At 48.5% G+C, this 22139-nt stretch overlaps 1 protein-coding gene and 1 long non-coding RNA gene across 5 annotated transcripts in view; both read left to right on the top strand.

Moving 5' to 3' along the window:
- HIPK2 (homeodomain interacting protein kinase 2) overlaps positions 1–22139 on the top strand; it is a 205728-nt gene that overhangs the window by 70253 nt on the left and 113336 nt on the right. The gene's annotated exons all lie outside the window — the stretch shown is intronic.
- LOC120877647 lies at positions 866–21303 on the top strand. Its single transcript, XR_005724373.1, has 3 exons — positions 866–879; positions 13866–13869; positions 20962–21303. It is a non-coding gene; the product is annotated as an uncharacterized LOC120877647 (long non-coding RNA).

Below are 22139 nucleotides of genomic sequence, written 5' to 3'. Positions count from 1 at the left end.
GGATGGTAGGGCTGGAACCACTCTTGAGCTCAGGGTATGAACCAGTCATTTTCAAAGTGTGATCGAAGGACCCTTCTTCCACAGTACCAACCAGGTGCCTTTTAAAAATGGAGATTCCTGGGTTGCAAAACAGATCTAAGAAACAGGCTTTCTGGGTATGGGGCCGGATTTAAACAAGCTCTAGGGCTCATTCTTTTTTTTTTAAGCCACTTTATTGAGGTATGACTGACATACAAAAAGCCTTACATGTTTAATATGTACAACTTGATGAGTTTGGAGGTAAAACTATCACTGCAGTTAGTGCGCTAAACAGATGTATCACCTCCAGGAGTTTCCTCCTGCTTTATTTCTTTATTTATGTTTTAAAAATTATTATTTTGTCCTTTGAGAACTGTTGCTCAAGTTGGCTTGGATCCCAGAGTCCGTCATCCCACAGAGGGCGTTACAACTCGCCCCGTCAAAATGGGAGCAATGGGGCCACTGTTGACAGCCTGGCATGGAACTGTTGACCTTTCACCTCAGTGGCTGACAGCCCCTCCTCGAGGCCCAGTTGTTAGATTCCTTGTGGTCAGACCCTTTCTGCTTCAATGGTGGTGACTGAAGATCCAAAAATAGTTGGCACATGGGACAGGAGGGGTTTATGTGGGTTGGTAAACTGACGAGTGGGTGGTTGGGAGGGGGTGGTGATGGGGGTGGGTGGGCCTGGGGAGGCATTAGTGCCTGGCAGAGACATTAATACACACGGCTCTTTGCATAATCTGCAATCAGTGTAGCATTTATGGCTGGGTAGTTACCGAACTGTCCCCGTAGCCACAGCTGGGTTTGAAGCCGTAGTCCTCATTTCTGGATCCAACAAGTAATCTTTTGAATTCTGAAGATGTACCAGACGCTGTGCTTTGTGCTGAGGTTTCAAGAGGCGAGTAGGAGTGCCCTCAGCCATGCGGCTCTACCCCCAAGCCTGTCACAGAGTGAGCTGTCCCCCAGGGAGGCAGCGGTGGTGCGTCGGGCTCCACTGTCCTGGTCTGCCCCGGGGCAGATGTCTTGTTAAACCCAGAAGGCAGAGCACGTTGCCTTTGAATGGCTCTGACGGTCTCCCTGGGTGTCACTCAAGTCTTCTGAGTCCTGGGTACCCTCCCCAGTGAATGCCGCCCACCCCCCCAACCTGTCCTTGGTCCCTCCCAGCAGCGGATCTCTGCCTCACAGCTGGGACAGACCTGGCCATCCTCCTGCACCCCCTCACCAGGCTTCCAGAGGAGGAGGAGGGCACACCCAGCCTCAGCCTCTGCAGGGCAGCTCCAGTGTGGACTTCCCTTCCTCCCTTGGTTCCATCAGCTGCTGGCTCACAGGGCTTTAAAGCCGGATGGAGGAGCTGGGCTCTTGGTGTTGTGTTGGGCCCTGGCCCTCGTTCCTGGGTAGAGATGGAGATGGTGACATTGCAGAAGCAATTGTCATGGGTTAGGTCCCCAAAGCAGAGCCCAAGGCAGGGCTAGGGTGCTGCACGTCTGTGTGGGAGAAGACTTCAAGAAGCTGGGGGCAGGGGGTTTTACTGCAAGGATTTAGGGGCCTGCTATAAGCCTCAGGGATCTTGCCCCAGCTAAGGGGAGGACCCTCAGGGGCATTGACTGTCCTGTGCCTTTGTGGGGGCCGAGCCTGTTCGAGGCCTGGGTGGGCTTGAGCAGATGCAAGGGAGCCCATGAGGCAGGACAGACCACATGACTGTGGCCAAGATCAGTGGGAAACGTGACACGGGCCCCAGGAGCCACCAGAGTGAGGGCTCCAGCCCCTGCCCAGGGATCCGCTTTGTCCTCCTCGCCAACTACAAGTGTGGCATTTTTAAATAGAAAGGGAATATAGGCGAAATGCCTTTGTAGACAAATTTAAGTATTAGAGGCTAAGAATTAGGAACTGAACTCCAGATTTTGGTTTTGGAAGAGTTGGAGAATCTGACTTAAAAGCTCAAAAAAAAAAAAAAAGAATCTTGCCTCCGCCCCACTCCCTTTTGGTCTGCCCAGCCTGCTGGCTAGACATGCAAGATGGGCAAGGCTCTGAGAGCGAGAATACCTGCGCAGGGGGAGGTGCCTGAAGCATGCGTCTGTCGGAAGCAGTGGGGTGAGGGGAAGGCGGGTTCTTTCCATTGGTGCTCAGTACCTGTTGTAGGTGCTGGTCCCCGAGGCACCTGTGTCAAATGGGCTGGTGACCAGCTGGCCAAATGAATGGATGAAGGAATGAATAGATGGATGGACGGATGGTTTCAGTGGCCTCGTGTGTTTATAGCTCAACTCACGCTGTTACACAGCAGAAACCCCCCACATGCCCAGCTTCTTGTAGTCTCTTCCTACAAGTCCTTTCACCGTTGCCCTAAACCTTGGGCTCACGGCATCCAGCATCCCCAAAACCTGGATCATACGGGTCCGCTTAATCAGCCTTTTGGGAAGCAGACACATCTCACCAAAAATGTTCATTCCGTCTTGCGTTTCCACCTGTGAGAGTTCAATTTGAAACCCGAGGACAGCTGACTTGCCTTTTAACAGATTAGTTCCCTGAAATCAGCCAGCATCTGTCATGCCCCATTACACCTTTACAGAAAATTAGAAATGACTTCCCAGCACAAAGAAGGGGCCGAGCGCAGCAGGATCTGACAGGGAGCCTTGCACGTGTGGAGACAGTGCCGTCCTCCAGGCCACTGACCCCTTCTCTGCTTCCTGTTTCGTGAGATGTTCCAAACATGCTCGTCGCGGGCCCTGTAACTGTCTTCTCCCTTAGGAGCTGAGTGTACAGAGCTGACCCATAGAGGATAAAGTAAATCACCCACCGCTCAGTGTGTGCCCGGCACGTGGCAAGCACTCAGCCCATGGTAGCTGCTCTTACTACTTTTCCTGCTGCTGCTGTTAGCATCATTGTCATTATTCTTAACCATCCTCACTCTGTTGGCAGAGACCTGCCTGTGAATTCCAGATCTGCTGCTTTATAGCTGTGTGACTCCAGGTGAGTTCCCAAACCTCTCTGAGGCTCCCTGTTCTTTTTCTTACAAGAGAGATGTGACAGCGGTTCTCGAGGTGGTTCCAGGGACCAACCAAACCAGATGGCTGGTGCGTGGCTCACCCGTGTGCACCTTGCCTCCGCCATTCGTAACCATCGCGCTCCCCGCTGGGCCCCCTTGCTGGTTTACGTGCCTGTGGCTTAGCATCTGTTTTCTTTAACCTGGTATCATTGTTACCTGTCAACATCCCCAACCGCCTTGGGATCACGCGTCGTTTCTTTTTCGTCTCTTGTACACGCGGAGGTCCAGCACCTCCTCACGTTCAGCAGACGCTAAAGGAGTGTGTTTGCTGGGCTTCCTTTGGGGTCAGGAAGAGACAGTGTCCAGTGCAGCGGTGGAGGGCTTAGAGTTTGAGGAGAGGAGCAACATCTCTTCCTGAGTCAGCAGAGGGACACGGGCGCAGCATCCGCAACTTGAGAGCATGGGCCCAGCACCCTCCTGCCACTGCTCGCATTTGCTGCTCGCGAACAGCTGCTGCTGTTCGGATCTTCTGCTTGACTGGGGCACACGAGCCTCAGGGTGGTGGGGAGCTGTGTACCAGAACCTCAGGGCGGTAGGGAGCCGGGCACACAAGCCTCGGGAAGTTACCATGCATCTGCCCCCTGCCGTGCTTCCTGCATCCACTCTCCATCTCCGCCAACATCAGAAAGGTCCAGGGCCAAGACTAGAGTGATAGGCAAGACTCTGCTCAGGGACTCCCTGAAGGGGGGTGTGTGTGTGTGTGTGAATGTTGTATGTGTATGGCGTGAGTGTTTGGATGTGTGAATGTGTGTTGGCATATATATGTAATGTGTGTGTTTTCGACGTGTGAATGTGTGTTGATGTGTGTTGTATATGTGATGTGCGGTTGGTGTGTTGTATATGTGATATGTGTTGTTCTGTGGGAGGTGCGTTTGTGTGTGTGTGTTGGTATATGTTGTATATGTCTCTTGTGTTGCACATGTGAAGTGTGTGCTGCATGTGGCATATTGTTACTGTGTATTGTATACGTGACCGGTGTGGGTAGGTGGGGATGTATGAGTGTTGGTGTGTGTATGTGTTGGTGTATGTTGTGTGTGTCTGTGTGTGGTATATGTGGGAGTGTATTGTGTATGGCATGTGTGTGAGTGTGTATGATATATGTGCTAAGTGTTGGTGGGTGGGGGTGTGTTAGGTTGTGCGGTTCAGTGGCAGGAAGTAGGCTGGTCTTCTTGTTTGCTATCCCTTCAGATCCGGCTTCGTGTGGCTGCAGAAATGTACCCTCCAGTCACAACTTAATTTATGTCATTATTAACCATAAAAATCAGTTTTTTGGCCAGAACATGAGGGAGAGACCGTGGGTAGTGTTTATTTACCCTCCACTGACCTCCAGTAAAGGATTTCCAGTCTTCTTCTCTTTGTAAATTAGAACTTATATTGGCAAATAAAAATGCACTAAGTGTGAACCCTCAGAAAAGAAATAGCTCTGGCACCGAGAGTCAGATGTCGTCACTGTAAAAGGTCAATATTCATGGCAGGGAGACCTTTGGGAGGTGGCATGGCTCTGTGTCCCTACTGTCGAGGTGGTGACGGGCTAAAACTCATGAACATTTAGAATCTGTTTACCCCTAAAGATCTCCAAGGAAACTGGTAGTTATATTAAACCCTTAAACTTTATCTTGTGTCATTTCTCTTCCTGTTTTTGTTGTGTTGTGTTGTGTTTGGGTAAAAGAGATATCTTTGTCCATCCTGTGACAGGATGACCAGTAGGGCAACAGTCATTACTGGGAACGGCCGGCCCAGGGAACTATGAAAACAACTCTGGGGAATAAACAGCTGCTGATGACGGAAGCGTTCTGTCCCAGAGTTCCTTTACATGTGCTGTTCCATGTGTAGTTCATGGACTTGTCCTCTAAAAGTGAAGGACAGTGACCGCTAGAAGCAGAGGCGTGAGGGACTGTTACCTCTGAAATCTCAGAGTGCAGAAAGAAGACGAAGACGACTTTGTGGAATCTGGTCATCCAGCCTTACTGTGCCTGCAGGGCCCTGCCCTTGGCTCTTACCTCATTATGGCCTTGGCCAGCAGACCCGGGAGTGAAGCAACGTCGTTTTCGATAAAGTAGCCTTCCTAAAAACCAAGCTTTTCCCACTGGCAGGCCTCCCATCTGTGGGGACATTGGGTTTTCACCGAGGAGTGGCTGGTTTTGTAGGAAGGGTCTTTTATCCCCTCAAACAGAGGGCACCTGTGCGCCATCTTGGAAGCAGTGGGTTCTGCTGGGTGTGTTCTGAGTGACGGGCCTTGGAGAGGGGCCCCCTGTCCCCAGCAGTGATCCCGGGCCTGATGAAGCGGGTTCCCAGCAGCATGACCTGGGCCTCGCACCCCAGTGACTGGGCCATGGCCCAAGGCCACACGCTGGGCCCAGAGCCACGGGCCCTTCCGTTCCCGCCCCCCGACAGGAACTTTTCACTCATTTCCTTGGGAGAAACAGGAGTGTCCGCAGCATGTAAATGTCATTTCACTGCGCCCTCTGCAGCTCTGAGGGGCCGGCTGAAGACGTTTTCTGTGACTTTCCTGCAGTGGGAGGTCCGTCTGTTTGCAGATCTGAGCTCGTGGCCACCCCTGCCGTTTCCCAGGCCTCTCTCATCCTGTCTCTCTGTGCCAGTTCCAGGGAGCACGGGGCATCCTTGCTTGCCCTTGCATGTGTCCTTTTCTTCTCAGAAGATGCCCCCTGGCTCCTTCCTTGACTCCGTGTCCCTTCCTCCGTTTCATGCTGCACTCCCGTGTCCTGGCTCAGAATCCCGAGTCCCGTTCCAAGGCCCCAGCTTCTCCCTTGCCCCCTACCTGCACCCTCAGCACCTGTGTGAGCCCACCCCACTCCCTCAGCCTAGCGTCCCTCCCCACCTTCCCCGACCCCCAGACCCTGAAACCTAGCCCTGACCCACTGCTCTTGTGGAAGCCAAGTACCAGACGAACCACAACCAGAAATAATCTCTTCCTCTGGAAGCATTCGAATATTGATTAACCTGGCGTGTTATTCACTTGTCCATTTGACCTCCAAGGAAATTATACACTTCCTGGGACCAGGGTCTGGCTCTTAGTCCCCATGATAGAACCAGGGCTGATGTTAACAACCCATGTTCCAGGGAGCTGGCATGACCAGCCACCACTGGCGCATCTAGGGAGGTGAGATGGAGACAGAGACCCGGGTCTCAGTGCCCTGCCTACCGTGTGACTCCTGGTGGGTCTCCTAACCTCCCTGACACGCCATCTCCTTAGTTGGACCAGGTGATGTAGCACACCTGGGCCGTGGGCACCTGGAAGGTCTATGTGAGTTCACCCCTCTGTGCTTAGCCTCACGCAGCCCTGTGAGCCTCGGGCATAGTGGAGACCATCACTGTGTTACTATTTCTAACCATGCCTGGCCTTTCCTTTCTATCCCTGGCTTTTCCTTTTTCTTCTTTTCCTCTACCTGTGTTCCCAAGGTACTCCCACACTAATCCAGGTGTATCAGCAGCGGTGGGACGTCTCAGGCACCGCCATACGTAGACTCTGGAGACACGATTAAGCGAGACCTCGGCTCTCAGAGTATTACCAGTTAATTGCTTTGCTGCCTCTGCAAGAAATGTACTCATGTTACTTCTCAGTTTGGGGCCATGTGGACCCAAATGAGGTTTCTGCTGGTGCGGACAGAAATAGTAAGATCAAAGACAGATTTTTTTTTTTTCCCCCGAAAATGAGCCAGTAGCATTTCCCCCAACTTTTCCCAGTTGGTATTGTGTCATGGTGTGTATAGAAAGACCCATATCTTCATCTTGTTGCTTTACTTTACAAGCTCTGTTCATCAAGGGATGTCAAACATCTGTGTGTGTGAGGCTGCAGACCCGTTGTAGACACCCCTCCACACCCCCCGCAACTCTCCAGATTTGCGGGATGAGCCACAGCTTCTCTGGAGAGAGCATCTCTTAGGAACACACCCATGTGGACGGAAGTCTCAGGAACATGAAGCCATCAAAGAAATCAGCAGAAGTGCCGAGTCTCCAGACCCTGTCTGGGTGGGAGTTAGCCTGTATTTGCCTGGGCCTTTGGTTGTGATGACGGCTTGCATTTTCTGCGCCCCAGGGACATGACTTTATGTGACCATTGTCACCGTCTCACTGTGTGGTCAGTGCCTTGTTAGGGGTCACCCACGTGTTGGTGACTAGCCCCACGGGTGCAGCCTGCATGTCCCACTCTGTCCAGGCGATTCCTGCCCTGGTTGAGGTGGGCACCCCCTTCCCCGCCCCGCCCCAACCAGCCAAGGAACCTAGAACAACCCCGGATGCAGAGGCACAGACCCGGTCTGCACGCAGGCCCAGGAGTGTATTTGATGTGAGCCGCCTCCTGTCCCGGCTCCAGTCCTACCCACTCTCCTCTGGAGGGACCGCGGAGCCACGATTGGTTTTCCCGCCACACTGAGAGGCACCTGCTTAGTTCGGCACCCGACACTCGGATTTGCATACTACTAGCTTTTTTTTGTTGCTCCTCCCTGTCTTGGTGTTAGTGAAACAGGGCATCCTTGACACGCAGGACAGGAAGACATCTGCGCCCGCTCGGAAATGAATGAGTCTGGGTGGGAGTGCGCGGTGCAGGCCCGCAGCTGCAGTGCGTGGGCGTGTCCTTTGGGGGTGTGCCGCACGCCCGTGCCTCGCCCCCTCTGAGGGGCGAGGTCAGCCTTGGCCCCGAGAGTTTACACTGAAAAATGTAAACAGGCCTGAGCTGTGGTGAAGGGTCCCTCTACACAAAAATCTAACTTCTTGCTGTGGAAGGAAGGCACCCACAGCCTAAGCGGGGAGGGACCTTGTACATATTCATGGGATCCTTCCTTCCATCTAGCCATCAAGACTCACCACACACTTAAATACTTGCAATTTTGCCTGCACAGCATGAGAATTGCTGGGTTTGTTTTGCCACAGAAATTGAACATTTCTAACGAAACATGACAACCTCGCCTTTCTTAGCAGGTGGTGAGGGGTGCTCTTCTGCAGGGGATTTGTTCCCTGCCGCCCCTGGGAAATGAGATCGTGCCAGGTGCTGGCCAGGGAGGTGGCAGAGCCCAGCTCTTCGTCTGGGTCTCAGGGTGCTTGCTGCCCAAGCTGCCCTGCAGTAACAGAGCAGAGCACCCCACCCCCCACCCCCCAGTCCTTAAGGCGGCCATTGGATGGAAGCCAGGGCTTATTGTGTTTCTTATTTATTATACCCCCCTTCTTCAAGGTCTTAGACTTCATTTCTCTATTCATCTGTCTTTAGTCACTTTGCTCTCCGGTGCTTCTCTCCCTTGTCTGCTATAAATTCTTGTTGCATTTAAAAATCTGTATTTTATGCCTCCTTGCATTTGATGTAACTTTTGGACTTATGTTTGTTTTGTAATTGTGTCCTAGGTATTAGTCCTGGGCAACTAGCTAGATTGTTAATGTCCTGAGGGTTCTGGTGATTAACATATTCTTCCATACTTATGGGAGGGGGTTGAGGATTAGAGATTTCACAAGAACTGTTAAAGGAAAGCTGTTACATAAATTCCCTAAGCCTTTCATAGCCGCAAAGGTCAGCATTAATAATCGTTTCAGGGCTTTTTTTTTTTCCCCCATAAATTAGATATATTTAAAAGAACTATTTCAGGAGGCTTCATACATTGCTGGTGGTCAAATAAAATGGCATAGCCACTATAGAAAGATTTGGCGGTTCCTCAAAATTGTAAACGTAGAATTATTCCAGAGGAACTGAAAGCAGATACTCAGACAAATGCTCATATGTTCATAGCAGCATTATTCACAAAAGCCCGCAGGTGGAAACAGCCCCAATGTCCAGTAGGGGATGAATGTTTAAACAGATTGTGGTGTATCCCCACAACAGAATATTATTAATAGTCAGCTATAGAGAGGAAAGAGGGACTGACGCACACACACACACACACACACACACACACACACACACACACACTCCCCGCAGCATGGGTGTACGTCCGAAACCCTGTACACACACACACACACACACATACCCCGCAGCATGGGTGTACATCCGAAACCCTGTACACACACACACACACACACTCCCCGCAGCATGGGTGTACGTCCGAAACCCTGTACACACACACACACACACACTGCAGCATGGGTGTACGTCTGAAACCCTGTACAGACACACACACACACACACCCCGCAGCATGGGTGTACGTCCGAAACCCTGTACACACACACACACACACACACACACCCTGCAGCATGGGTGTACGTCCGACACACACACACACACACACACACACACCCCGCAGCATGGGTGTACGTCCGAAACCCTGTGCTGAGTGAAACGAGCCAGACATAAATGGTCGAGTGTTGTGTGATTCTCTCTATATGAACAGAGTGTGCTAAGTTACTTCAATCATGTTTGACTCTTTGCGACCCCATGGACTGTAGCCCACCAGGCTCCTCTGTCCATGGGATTCTCCAGGCAAGAATCCTGGAGTGCGCTGCCATGCCATCCTCCAGGGGATCTTCCTGACCCAGGGATTGGACTCACATCTCTCGTGTCTCCTGCATTGGCGGGCAGGTTCTTTCCCATTAATGCCACCTGGGAAGCCCAGCAACAGGGCAGACACACCCATAAAGACGGAATGCAGATTAATGGTTGCCGGCGTAGGGATGGGGAGGAATGGGTGAAACTGCTGAATGAGGAAGAGGTTTTTCTTGGGAGTGATGGCAAAAAGTCGGACTCGACTGAGCGACTGAACTGAACTGAACTGAGGGGTAGTGAACATACTACAGCTTCAGTTGTAGTTGTTGAATATACTATTCAAACAACACCGTGAATGTACTGAATACCACAGAATGGTAAATTTTATTTTATGTGTATTTCACCTCAATAAATTACTTTTTAAAAAGAAAGGAACTTTTTCAGGCTAAAAAGTTGGAATGGGATGAGATTTTACCAGGACCCGGAATTGTTAGAAAATGCCAGCTTGAATCTGAGTAGCTTTGAGAACTGTATTTGTGTGGTAACTATGAGAGCTGATTTTAAAATCCTTTCATTTATACTTTTCTGGTGCTGGGCCGAAACACTGAAGTATTTTTTTCTCTTTGACTTGGCAAGAGAAGGAACAGCTTTTATTTATTTATTTTTCATGATTTATTTGGCTGAGCCATGATTTAGTTGCAGCATGCAGGATCTTTAGCTGTGACATGTGGGGTCTAGTTCCCTGACCAGGAATCAAACGTGAGCAGCCTACACTGGGAGTATGGAGTCTTAGCCACTGAACCACCAGGGAAATCCCAGCAACAGCTTTATCTTTACTCTCTTTGAGGGCTTTGGACACCCAGGGTATAAAAGTGGAAGTTGGTGCTGCTCTGAGGAGACTGATCTTACCTGCAGGGCAGGTGCAGTGTGAGCTATGAGCCGGGGGTCCTAGAGCCGGGCTGCCTGCCTGCCTTGCTCTCTCCTGCTCGCTTGCTCTTTCTCTCTCTCTCTCTCTCTCTCGCTTGCTCTATCTTATGAGGGAGACTAATCTTGGTCTTGAAAAAAAAAAGACCTTTGTTTATAACACTTTTAGTATTCCTAAAGTATATGGTATTGCTGGTTTTTAGAGCTGGCAAACCTGAAATAAAATTCTAGTTCTGCAGCTTCCGGACTGTGTCCTTGGGTAGGTTATTTAACCTTCCTAATCCCTACATCAGGGACGCTGTTTTAGAAAAGCGTGAGGATTAAATGAATCCATGCACGCAGGGCCTGGCCTGTGGAAATGCACAGAAACGTCAACTTCTTTGAAGAGGAAACCGCTGAGAGTGTGTCCCCCGAGAAATGAGTACTCCAGGGAGACACAGGTCCCTTCCTTTCGTGCTTGCCTCCTGTCTGGCCCTTTCCGCCCTTCCTTACATCTCTGCCTCTTCTGTGTCACACCCTTTCTTGGCCCTGCCCTTTAGAGGAAGTGCAGAGTACCTGAGTTTTGTTTGTTTTCACATCAGTTGTCTTCCCTAGTAAAAACTTTGCATTTCACCCTCCCCCACCCCAGACTGCCACGGAGATAGTTGAATTTTATTCTCACTAGCCTTTAGATGAAAGACAAATTTGCATCTAACCACATGTATATGTAATATGTGTTAAATATATAAATATTTTAAAATGTAAATGTTAAATGTAAACACATACATATGTTAACATGTATAGTTAACAAATCCTTTCAACCTGAGACCAAAGTGAAAACTTTCAGCAAAACATTAATTGGCACCGTGAGCAGGATTTGTGAGACATAATGCCACTCTTTAAGAAAAAAAGAGATTAAAGTTGATGAAGGTTTTATTCCCAGATGGGAAGATTCACCTTATTGCTATTAGCTAGTGAATGGGACATATTCTTTGGATTATGTGAGAATTGGAACCTTAAAGTGAGCCAAACCTTTAGAAGGCTTCCCTGGTAGCTCAGCTGATAAAGAATCCGCCTGCAATGCAGGAGACGCCCTTGTTCAATTCCTGGGTCAGGAAGATCTGCTGGAGAAGGTGACCCGCTCCAGTATTCCTGGGCTTCTTCAGCTGGTAAAGAATCCACCTGCAATGCAGGGAACCTGGGTTCAATCCCTGGGTTGGGAAAGATCCCCTGGAGAAGGGAAAGGCTGCCTACTCCTGTATTCTGGCCTGGAGAATTCCATGGACTATGTACTCCATGGGGTGGCAAAGAGTTGGACACAACTGAGCGACTTTCACATGTATATTTACGTATTTGCCTTTTCCACCCCGCCCCTACCATCCACAAAACCGACCTAAGTTCCACAAACCTTCTCTTACACCAAGAGTCCTTGCCTTGGTGTCTGCTGCCCTGCAATACGCTTCTCCCTCCTGGCCGGTTCTCCCACTTTTATAATGGGTCTGCTCCTCTCTAAGTCTACGGCTTTTCTTTACCCCTCCATTCAGGAAGCAGTTATTGGATACCTGTCATAAGCCAGGCAGTGTGCCTGGATGAATCCAGAAGTAGACCCCTCTCTCAGGAAGAATCCAGTAAGGAAAATTAGAAATCACTATGATTAAAGTTAAGCTGTCTCAAATGGCAAAAGATTTCACTAAACTCTGTTTTTATAGTTGTTTTACTCCCCAGTCATGCTGCCCCATCATTTGGGGTAATTTGTCCAAGCCATCTTTTTGGGGGAATATTAGTGACTGGTTTTGTAACTCTTCCTTCCCTAGAGTTTTCTCTCTTTTTTTTGTTAATGTGGCCCATTTTTAAAGGATTTATTGTATTTGTTACAATATGACTTCTGCTTTATGTTTTGGTTTTTTACCAGTGAGGCACATACAGGATCTTAGCTCCCCGATCAGGGATCCCGGGGATTGAACCCACACCCACTGTGTTGGAAGGCGAAGTCTTAACCCCCAGACCACCAGGGAAGTCCCAACAGTTTTCTCATGAGTGTACACTCTTTCTCCTCTCAGAAGTTTGCATTGGTTGTAACAAATCGTCTGTCCCGTAAGTCATTCAGTACGATAGCTCTGGTTTGTTGCGGTTCTGTGCTCTTCTCCGGCCTCTCAGAAAACCTTCTAACATCCTCAAGCTCAGGTAGATCCATTTCTGCGTCATGAGCATGGAGGTTTTCCTCCCGGTAGCAGTGACGTCAGGTAACTGGGCTGACACTATCAGCTCCGTTTCATGGTTGGGGTGGCCCCAGGAGGCGGTGTGGTGCGATGCCGCCGCCCTGCCAAGGCCACCCAGCTGGCCTGTGATGAAAGGTGGCTTTGGGCCTCTCGATGGCTGTTCAGTTATGTTTAGGCCTCCCCCTTCGCTCTGGAACCGCTGCTGTGATGGGCACTCTGATGACAAGGGACCGCTGTTCCCAGAGAACCAGCTGCCAGCAGCCTCCCCCTCTAATGCCGGCGGGCCAGTGGGAGGCAGTGTGAATATTAATAAACCATACGTCACTTTTATTACTTTTTCATTAGGTTTTCGTGGAGATGGTGTTGGTGAGTGAAGCCCAGGCACTGGGCTGAAGGCAGGCATTTTGTTTTCATGACAAAATGGCGAAGACGCAGCCAGAGGAAGGCATGTTTAGGAGCAGCTAGCCAGGAGAAGCTGGCTTCTAACATGGGGCGACCCTGGGGATTTTTACGTTGTGACTGTCATCCGAGGCAAGGCAGATAAGTAGCATCGTTCAGCAGTGTTTCAGGGAGTTTCTGATGGGGCTGCGGCAGCATCTCGCCCCACACGCGATGCCCCGTCGCTCGCCCACAGTTGACTTGGGAAGCTTGCCCGGCTCTGCACTCACTGCGCGCCCCCAGCCCTCGGCCCCCACCTTCTTGTGCTCCTCAGCAGCATCCTTCCACCAACCAAAGCAGACACCGCCTCCCCAGCCCTCGCGTTCCACTATCTGTCCCCGTTCTTGCGTGACCGTGGACAGCACTGAAGTGTACACAGGTGATCGGGCCAGCAGGTGGCCGTCGGCTTGCCCCGACCCCTGAACCCTCACCTGGGGCCCTTTGAGACCCAGGTAGACCAGAGCGGAGTTCCCACGTGTCTCCAGAGACCGGAGGTGGTCCTACCTGGAAGAACGTGCCTTTGGTCCCGCCCTGGGGGAAGATGGCCCAGGGAGCTCTGAGCCAAGTGTGGCTGGGGTGTCACGGTCAGTGCACGTCCTGTCTGCTGTGGAGATGGGCCTGTGCCTCACTGGGCCGGGGAACAGAACCTCACTCTTGCTCGTCTCTGCTGTCCGGTGGCACCCTGACGGCATGCGTGTCTGGGCAGGACTGACCGTGTGAGAGCTGTGGCAGCGCGAATTTTGCTGAATGTATCTCTCTCGTGAGCCAGGAAAATGAAATGAATTGCGGCTAAGTCGAAATTAAATCGTCTTATTTCAGCAAGGTCCAAAGAGAAGCTTGAGAAACCCAAAGTGCTGAGGAAAATACAGGACACCTAGACTTAATCATTCTTGATTACTTATTGAGTAGGAAAAAAAGTATGTTTCTGCTTTTTCAATTCCAGATTTTTTCCCTCATTTTAGAATGAATTATTTTAAGGAAAGCTTGCACTTTTTATGCACATAAAAGTGGCTTGAGGTTGGATTATTTTGCTTGGATTATCATTCCTTTCATGTATTTGATTTGCAGCAAGTATTCGTTAAGTGCTTACTGCATGCCCCATACAATATTTTAGTTCTCCAATGAATGTGAATTTTTTAAAGAATGCTCATGTGAGTTGCACAATATGGGAGACTGAAGAATATCCTGTGTGTATAAGTTTTTCCAGGTGACTGAAACTTACTGATTTCAATACATACTTGAAAATGTTTTCATTTTTCTGGACAGAAATCTAACAGGAAGACATCAAAGCACCCACTGCCTTCTTATATGGAGTAGAAAACAAAGGCTCTGACGTTTAATAAACACCTGCTAAGGCCAGGGACTACCGTCATTATCCCCATTTAATAGATGAGAAAACTGAGTTTCAGGGAACTGATCGTCACATGTCACAAGGCTCATAACTAGTGCTGGTGGAATTGGGCCCAGAGTGTCGGACTCCCAGACACAGGTCCCTCCTGCCAAAGGGTGCTCTCTCCCCAGCTGAGCCTTGTCTTAATCCCTCAGGGATATCGTTATGATGTGATGAAATGTGCTCAACTACAGACATGAACTTATATAGTCTACGTAGATGTTTCATTCTCTCTGTTCCGGAGTTAAAGGCTCCCGTTATCTATATTCATTGAGTTCTTAAAATAATAACTAGAGCTGCCATTTATTAAATGCCTATTATGTGCTGGGAACTTTACATACATTATCTCTTTTCTCCATGACTCTTGCAGCTGAGTATTATTCCCGTTTCATAGATGAGGAAATGGGCTCAGAGAGGTTAAGAACCCCCTACTCTGGGATCGTACAACCACTCAGTGATAGAGCTGGGTCCTTCTGCCTCCAGAGCATCCACATTTTCTCACGGTGACTGTCCCCTGGTCCTCCCAGCGTTCAGCCATCTCTGCTCACTGCTGTCAGTATGCTGACCCCTCCCGCCTGCCACAGTTCAGTTCAGTTCAGTTCAGTCGCTCAGTCATGTCCAACTCTTTGCGACCCCATGAATTGCAGCATGCCAGGCCTCCCTGTCCATCACCAACTCCCAGAGTTCACTCAGACTCACGTCCATCGAGTCAGTGATGCCATCCAGCCATCTCATCCTCCGTCGTCCCCTTCTCCTCCTGCCCCCAATCCCTCCCAGCATCAGAGTCTTTTCCAATGAGTCAACTCTTCGCATGAGGTGGCCAAAGTACTAGAGTTTCAGTTTTAGCATCATTCCTTCCAAAGAAATCCCAGGGCTGATCTCCTTCAGAATGGACTGGTTGGATCTCCTTGCAGTCCAAGGGACTCTAAAGAGTCTTCTCCAGAACCACAGTTCAAAAGCATCAATTCTTCAGTGCTCAGCTTTCTTCACAGTCCAACTCTCACATCCATACGTGACCACTGGAAAAACCATAGGCTTTACCAATGGACCTTTGTTGGCAAAGTAATGTCTTTGCTTTTCAATATGCATGTAGGTTGATCATAACTTTCCTTCCAAGGAGTAAGCATCTTTTACTTTCATGGCTGCAGTTGCCATCGCAGTGATTTTGGAGCCCCCCAAAATAAAGTCTGATAGTGTTTCCACTGTTTCCCCATCTATTTCCCATGAAGTGATGGGACCAGATGCCATGATCTTTGTTTTCTGAATGTTGAGCTTTAAGCCAACTTTTTCACTCTCATCTTTCACTTTCATCAAGAGGCTTTTGAGTTCCTCTTCACTTTCTGCCATAAGAGTGGTGTCATCTGCATATCTGAGGTTATTGATATTTCTCTCAGCAATCTTGATTCCAGCTTGTGCTTCTTCCAGCCCAGCGTTTCTCGTGATGTACCCTGCATATAAGTTAAATAAGCAGGCTGACAATATACAGCCTTGACGTACTCCTTTTCCTATTTGGAACCAGTCTGTTGTTTCATGTCCAGTTCTAACTGTTGCTTCCTGACCTGAATATAGGTTTCCCAAGAGGCAGGTCAGGTGGTCTGGTATTCCCATCTCTTTCAGAATTTTCCACAGTTTATTGTGATTCACACAGTCAAAGGCTTTGGCATAGTCAATAAAGCAGAAATAGATGTTTTTCTGGAACTCTCTTGCTTTTTCCGCCTGCCACAGTGACGTTCTTATCTGTTCGTGACCGCAGAGTCAAGTAAACTTGACTTGTTAAAAGTAATACAAAAATATTGGCACAGGAGCCAGAGGACCTGGATTCTGGCCTCAAGGCCAGATGTGTGACCTTGAGCAAGTCATTAACCTCCTGAAGTCTCAGAGCTGGATGCTCCTAGTTTCTGCCTCGCAGCTGAGCCTTGATCACACATGTGGGGAAACTCTGTGTGTTCCCTCCACATTGTGTGTGTAGACTAAGTTATGTTTGGTACAGATGCACGCAACTTTTTTTTTTTTGATGCACATTGACATTCTTATGATTCATATATTGAAAAACATTGCTTGACTACCATAGCTTTTTGGCATTTGGTATTTTCCTAGTCGGAAGATAATAGAAGTATAGTTGCTATCATGTGGCTCTTACTGCCCCGCCCCCGTTTTACAGAAGAGGACAGAGTTTTCCTCAATGTCCAGGACATTCCCGCTGATGCCGTGGCCAGTGCTCACTAAACGCAGGCAGGGGTCCCTTAGTTGATGTGGTCCCCGGGCCTTTAACCCACCAACGTCTGCCTTGCGGTGCTCCAGACCCGCTGAGCGCAGCTCCCCCCAAGCATGCACCCTGCTGTCCCTTGGAAACCTGTCATCTCTGCTGTTCCTTGTCCTCGGGTCCCTGCCATCAGGCCCCTGTGCCCCGGGCCCCTTTTGTCTCTGACCCCGTCAGGGAAGCTCTGTGTCTCTCAGGACTGCTGGCTCATTTCTCCCGACCCTTTCCTCCTCTCTTTCTGATTCTGAGTTAGGAATCTGTCGACCCCAATTAGTCTCTGGCAACACTCAAGCCATAATGTGAGAGTTGTGAGCCAGTTGAGTGGAGGTGAGGTGTCACCCTGCAGCCAGTGGAAGTGGGGGACAAGCAGGGATGTGCACCTTTGCATGGGGACAGCTCCACTCTGGACTCATTAGAAGACAGAAAGTGAAAGAGTTAGTCGCTCAGTTGTGTCCAATTCTTTGTGACCCCCTGGACTGTTGCCTGCCAGGCTCCTCCATCCATGAGATTTTCCAGACAAGAATAACTGGAGTGGGTTGCCATTTCCTTCTCCAGGGCATCTTCCCCACTCAGGAATGGAACCCAGGTCTCCCGCATCGCAGGCAGACTAGCAGAAAGAATCCTGGACAACTTCAAAAGTCTAGCGAATACATATACATGATATTGTATGAAAATAACTTGGGGCTATTTCACAGGAAATATTTATTTTCGTTCTAAATGAGATAGCAAGATGATTCTTTCTCATAGGAAAAGATGTGACATGAGTAACTCCAAGGTCATGGCACTTGTATTGGCTAAACCTTAATCATGAGAACTTCAGGGGCCTGTTTTGTGGGTGAACTTCATTGTGGTGATTGGATTAGGTGGCTTCCTTAACACCAGCAAAGTGGGGCCACCTCTCTCTGCCTCTGCCCGACTTGGTCTGTGTTCCCCTGTAGGGAGCAGGCCTCCCTGACAGAAGTTCCTGGGAGAAGACCAGAGGGTCCAAGGCTGCGTTTACCCTCCTCCCCTGGCAGATTTGGCGTCTAGCAGGCACCTCATGGCTGTCACAAGGCTGTTGCTGTTCAGTCACTATGCCTGACTCCTGTGACCACGTGGACTGCAGCACGCCAGGCTCCTCTGTCCTCCACTGTCTCCCGGAGTTTGCGCAAATTCATGTCCATTGAGTCAGTGATGCCATCCAACCATCTCATCCTCTGTCTTCCCCTTCTCCTCCTGCCTTCAGTCTCTCCCAGCATCAGGGTCTTTTCCAGTGAGTTGGCTCTTCACATCAGTCTTTGCAATGAATATTCAGGGTTGATTTCTTTCAGAATGGACTTGTTGGATCTCCTTGCAGTCCAAGGGACTCTCAAGAGTCTTCTCCATCACCACAATTCAAAAGCATCAATTGTTTGGCACTCGGCTTTCTTTATGGTCCAAGGGGTAACAGGATTATTCTTTAGCTATTGTGCTGGGTCACCAACTGGCAATTATGTTTTCAGGTTGAGAATTTCTCTTCATATGCCTTATGAATATTGGAGTTTGACTTGCAATGGTATCTGAAAACATGAACTCTTGAACTAGAAGTAGGCCTTGGGGGTGGAGGTGGGAAGATTAAAAAGAAGAATAAATAAAACTAGAAGTATAAGTATATTTTAATACACAAAAGCTCCAGAAATTTCCCCAGAGTCTTGTCAGTTAATGGACCTTTTCACCAACCTTTTTTTTTTTTTCCAAGTTCTATCCTGGTAACATTAAATATACACATAAGCAGAATGCCCTTTGTAGTGAACAGTCGTATTTTTAAGTGGGTTGTCCAGGCGTGGGTCAAGTGGGAAGTGGGAAGAAGGGTAGTGATTGTACGTGGGCAAATAGGGATCATCAGAGACACACAGGTGATAGACAGATATTACCTCCTACCACATTATTCAGGGAAGCATTTGATGCTAAAATTGTGTGTCGGAGTTGAAAATAAGTTAGAAGACCAGCTGTCTGAGATGTGTACCTGTAGCTAGGAGCAGACGCCCCCTCCAAGCACAGCCCCCGGGAGAAGACCAGACGGCAACCGACAGTTCACACCTCCTGGCTCTTGACACTGCCCCAGACTCTAGAGGTGAGAGACAAAGAAGCTAGTTCTCCCAGACCTTCCTGGCTTTTCCAGATTCAGGCTGCCCTCAACTGCTTCTGACATGAAGGGGTCAGGTTGTCTCTGGTGGCTCAGACAGTAAAGAGTCCGCCTGCAGTGCAGGAGACCCAGGTTGGGAAGATCCCCTGGAGGAGGCCATGGCAGTCCACTCCAGTATTCTTGCCTGGAGAATTCCGTGGACAGGGAAGCCTGGGGGGCTACAGTCCATGGAGTCGCAAAGAGTCGGACACAACTGAGCTACTAAATGACAACAATCCAGTGAGCAGCATTGGCCACAGGGGAGCTGGAGAGGATGAATGTGGAGAAGTTGGAGGAACCTGCAGAGCCAGGAAAGAATCTGGTGAATGAGAGTCCTCCATGCCAGAGCCCCACAGTCAAGGAGGAGCAGGACCTCAGCAGGCTGGGGCAGTGAGCAGGACAAAACGTGTGTGCATGGCTGTGAGTATGGGTGTGTACATGCAGTGGCCAGTGGACTTGTCTCTCCAGGCCCAGGGGGAGATCTATGTTTGTCAGCCTTGGCAGCAACTTACAGCAGGCTGGGATGACAGGAACCCATGTTGCTGGAGAACAAAGGCAGACTCACCCCCAGATGTGCTCAAACTCAGCTCTGCAGCATGTGACTAGGAAGGGCCCTTTGTCCTCTCTGTAGGAAATTTTGTTTCATCTCATATCTAGATTGTTCTCTCAGCCATCCAGCCATCCACCAGCCCCCAAACTGCCTCACAACATTATCGAATACAAACCTGGTCTGTTTTGGCCAGAATTTCATTTATGTTGGAGCAGCAGGGGCTGATCATTAGACCTGCTGTGTGCTGCTTCATGTTTGCAAGTTGAGGAATCCAGGGAACTAATATTTCCTCCCCAGTGCTGGCCTGCGGGTCCTGGCAAGGGTGCCTGGTGGTGGACTGGACACACAGATGCGGGGATTGAGACAAAGTTGGGGGCATAACACCCGTAATAGCCTTTGTTCAAATTAAAGCCGAAATTCTTAAATAACACCAGATGTTCTGTGTTCAGCACGTTTATCCATTTTCTTTACCAGTGTGCTCTGTATCCTGACAATGCTTGGCACATTTTAAGAATCCAGTGAATATTTGCTGAATGTTCCAAATAAACTTTTTAAAGTGGTAGGCATTTAGAGTTTTGAAGAATACATAAAGTTCCATCACTGATCACTTATCTTTAACAGCTTAGTTAAATCCTGGATGAGTGCATATGTCTCTATAGACACCCCCTCCTTCTTCTGTGGAATGGCCCCAGGGCTGTGGATGGTCTGGCTTCAGAAACTCTCTCAGCTAGCATCCCTTTCTCCCCTCATTTGCATGGAGCCCTGTTTCACCTCATGATGCGTAGCCATGCCCTAGTAAAGGAATCATTTCATAGACCAAGTGACCGGAGTTTACCCTCCTGCTGGAGAGAAGGGAAGAATTTTTATCTTTATATATTTATTGATTTTTTATTTTAAACTCCCACCCCAGCTGTTTAGAATTATTACCTGAATTTTATAAGAGCCAAAGTTTGGTTATAATTATTTCTTTTGCAGAGGCTCTAACTTAGAGTCTGTTGTAAACTTGTCTCAATGGAGTTGTTTGTTTGGATGTTGGAAGAACATATATATTTTACTAGTGAACATTATTTTTTAAAGTGTTAACATTTTTGAATAGAGTTAAGTTTGAGTTTCTTTACAGTTTTTCATGATATTCACCAGGTTGCCATGACCCAACTTGGCCACCTGAACAGTCCAGCCCCTGGGGGTCCAGAGAAGATCTACCCTTATTCCATAAAGTTTCCCAACCACTAACCTTGGCATTAATTCAGAAACAAGAATATTTCCTACTAACGTCTTGAAATGATATTTTATTAGTGACATGAATTGTTGAAAATATTTAAAACATTTTAAAAAATCTTCACGTATTTAGCTTGTTTAAAAGTAATCATTGTACATCCATGTTAGTAACAGCATAATTCAGAACAGTCAAAAGATGAAAGGGACGCAAGTGTACATAGATGGATAAAGAGTCCAAAAAAATGTGATAAAGAGTCCAACAAATGTGTGTATAGGATGGAATATTATTCAGCCTTAAAAAGGAAAGAAATTTTGACACATGCTGCAACATGCATGAATCTTGAAGACATTGAGTGTAATAAACCAGTCACAAAAGGACAAATCTTGTAGGATTCCTCTCATATGAGGTACTTAGGGCAGTCAAATTCATAGAGACAGAAAGAGGGGTTGTTGCCAGGGGAAGGGAAGAGGGGAGATGGGGTATTGTTATGTAATGGGTACAGACTTTAAGTTTTACAAGATGAAAAGAATTCTGGAAATGAATGGTGATGGTGATGGTGATCACACAGCAATGTGAATGTACTTAATGTCACTTACCCACACACTAGCCTTCCTTCATATCTCATCTGGTAAAGAATCTGCCTGTAATGCAGGAGACCTGAGTTCGATTCCTGGGTTGGAAGATCCCCTGGAGAAGGAAATGGCAATCCACCCCAGTATTCTTGCCTGGAAAATCCCATGGATAGAGGAGCCTGGTGAGCTGCAGTCCATGGGGTCACAAGAGTCCGATACAACATAGGAATTAAACCACCACCACCCGCATACTAAAAAATATATATACATATATGTTTGTGTTTATAGGTATATGTGTGTGGATAGACAAACAGATAAATATCCTTTCTCCAATTCTGAGCCTGTTAAATTTTCACAACCATTGTGTAAAGCATCTGCAGCCTTAAAAATCACAGGCGGGAAAAAAAAAATCTCTGTGTGTGTGTATTGTGAGCAGCCCAATGGAAGCCCGCATAAGAAGAAACTGAGGCCTCCAGCCAACAGCCAGAAAGTAACAGAGGCTTCCTGCCAGTAGTCATGTAGGTGAGCTTAGAAGCAGATCATGTTAATTACAGCCTCACGAGAGACCCTGAACCAAACCACTCAGCTAAGCCGCTGTTGTATCTCCCACTTACAAAAACTATGAGATAATGACTGTTATTTTAAGCCACTGAGTTTCATGGTAATTTGTCAGCCTTGCAACAGATAGCTAATATGGTGTCTTACAGTATTTTTATCTTGGTAACATGTAACCCACGTGTGTATGAAACACACAAGCTTGATGTGGTCATAGTGGTCGTAGTCCAGACAATTGAGTTTGAAAGCCAACCCCCCGCAATGGGTAATACTTGGTATCACATGAAGAGCAAGGTTTTGTTCAGTAATTACTAAGTGGCCTTATGGGATGGTGTGTCAGTGGTGAATGTGCCTCTTCTCTAAGCGGGGAGGCATGTCCTCCGTCTACTACGCAGAAAGTCTCA

The sequence above is a fragment of the Oryx dammah genome, unplaced genomic scaffold (genome assembly GCF_014754425.2).
Source record: "Oryx dammah isolate SB20612 unplaced genomic scaffold, SCBI_Odam_1.1 HiC_scaffold_18, whole genome shotgun sequence".
Lineage (NCBI taxonomy): Eukaryota > Metazoa > Chordata > Mammalia > Artiodactyla > Bovidae > Oryx > Oryx dammah.
This window is presented reverse-complemented; position numbering and strand designations above follow the sequence as displayed.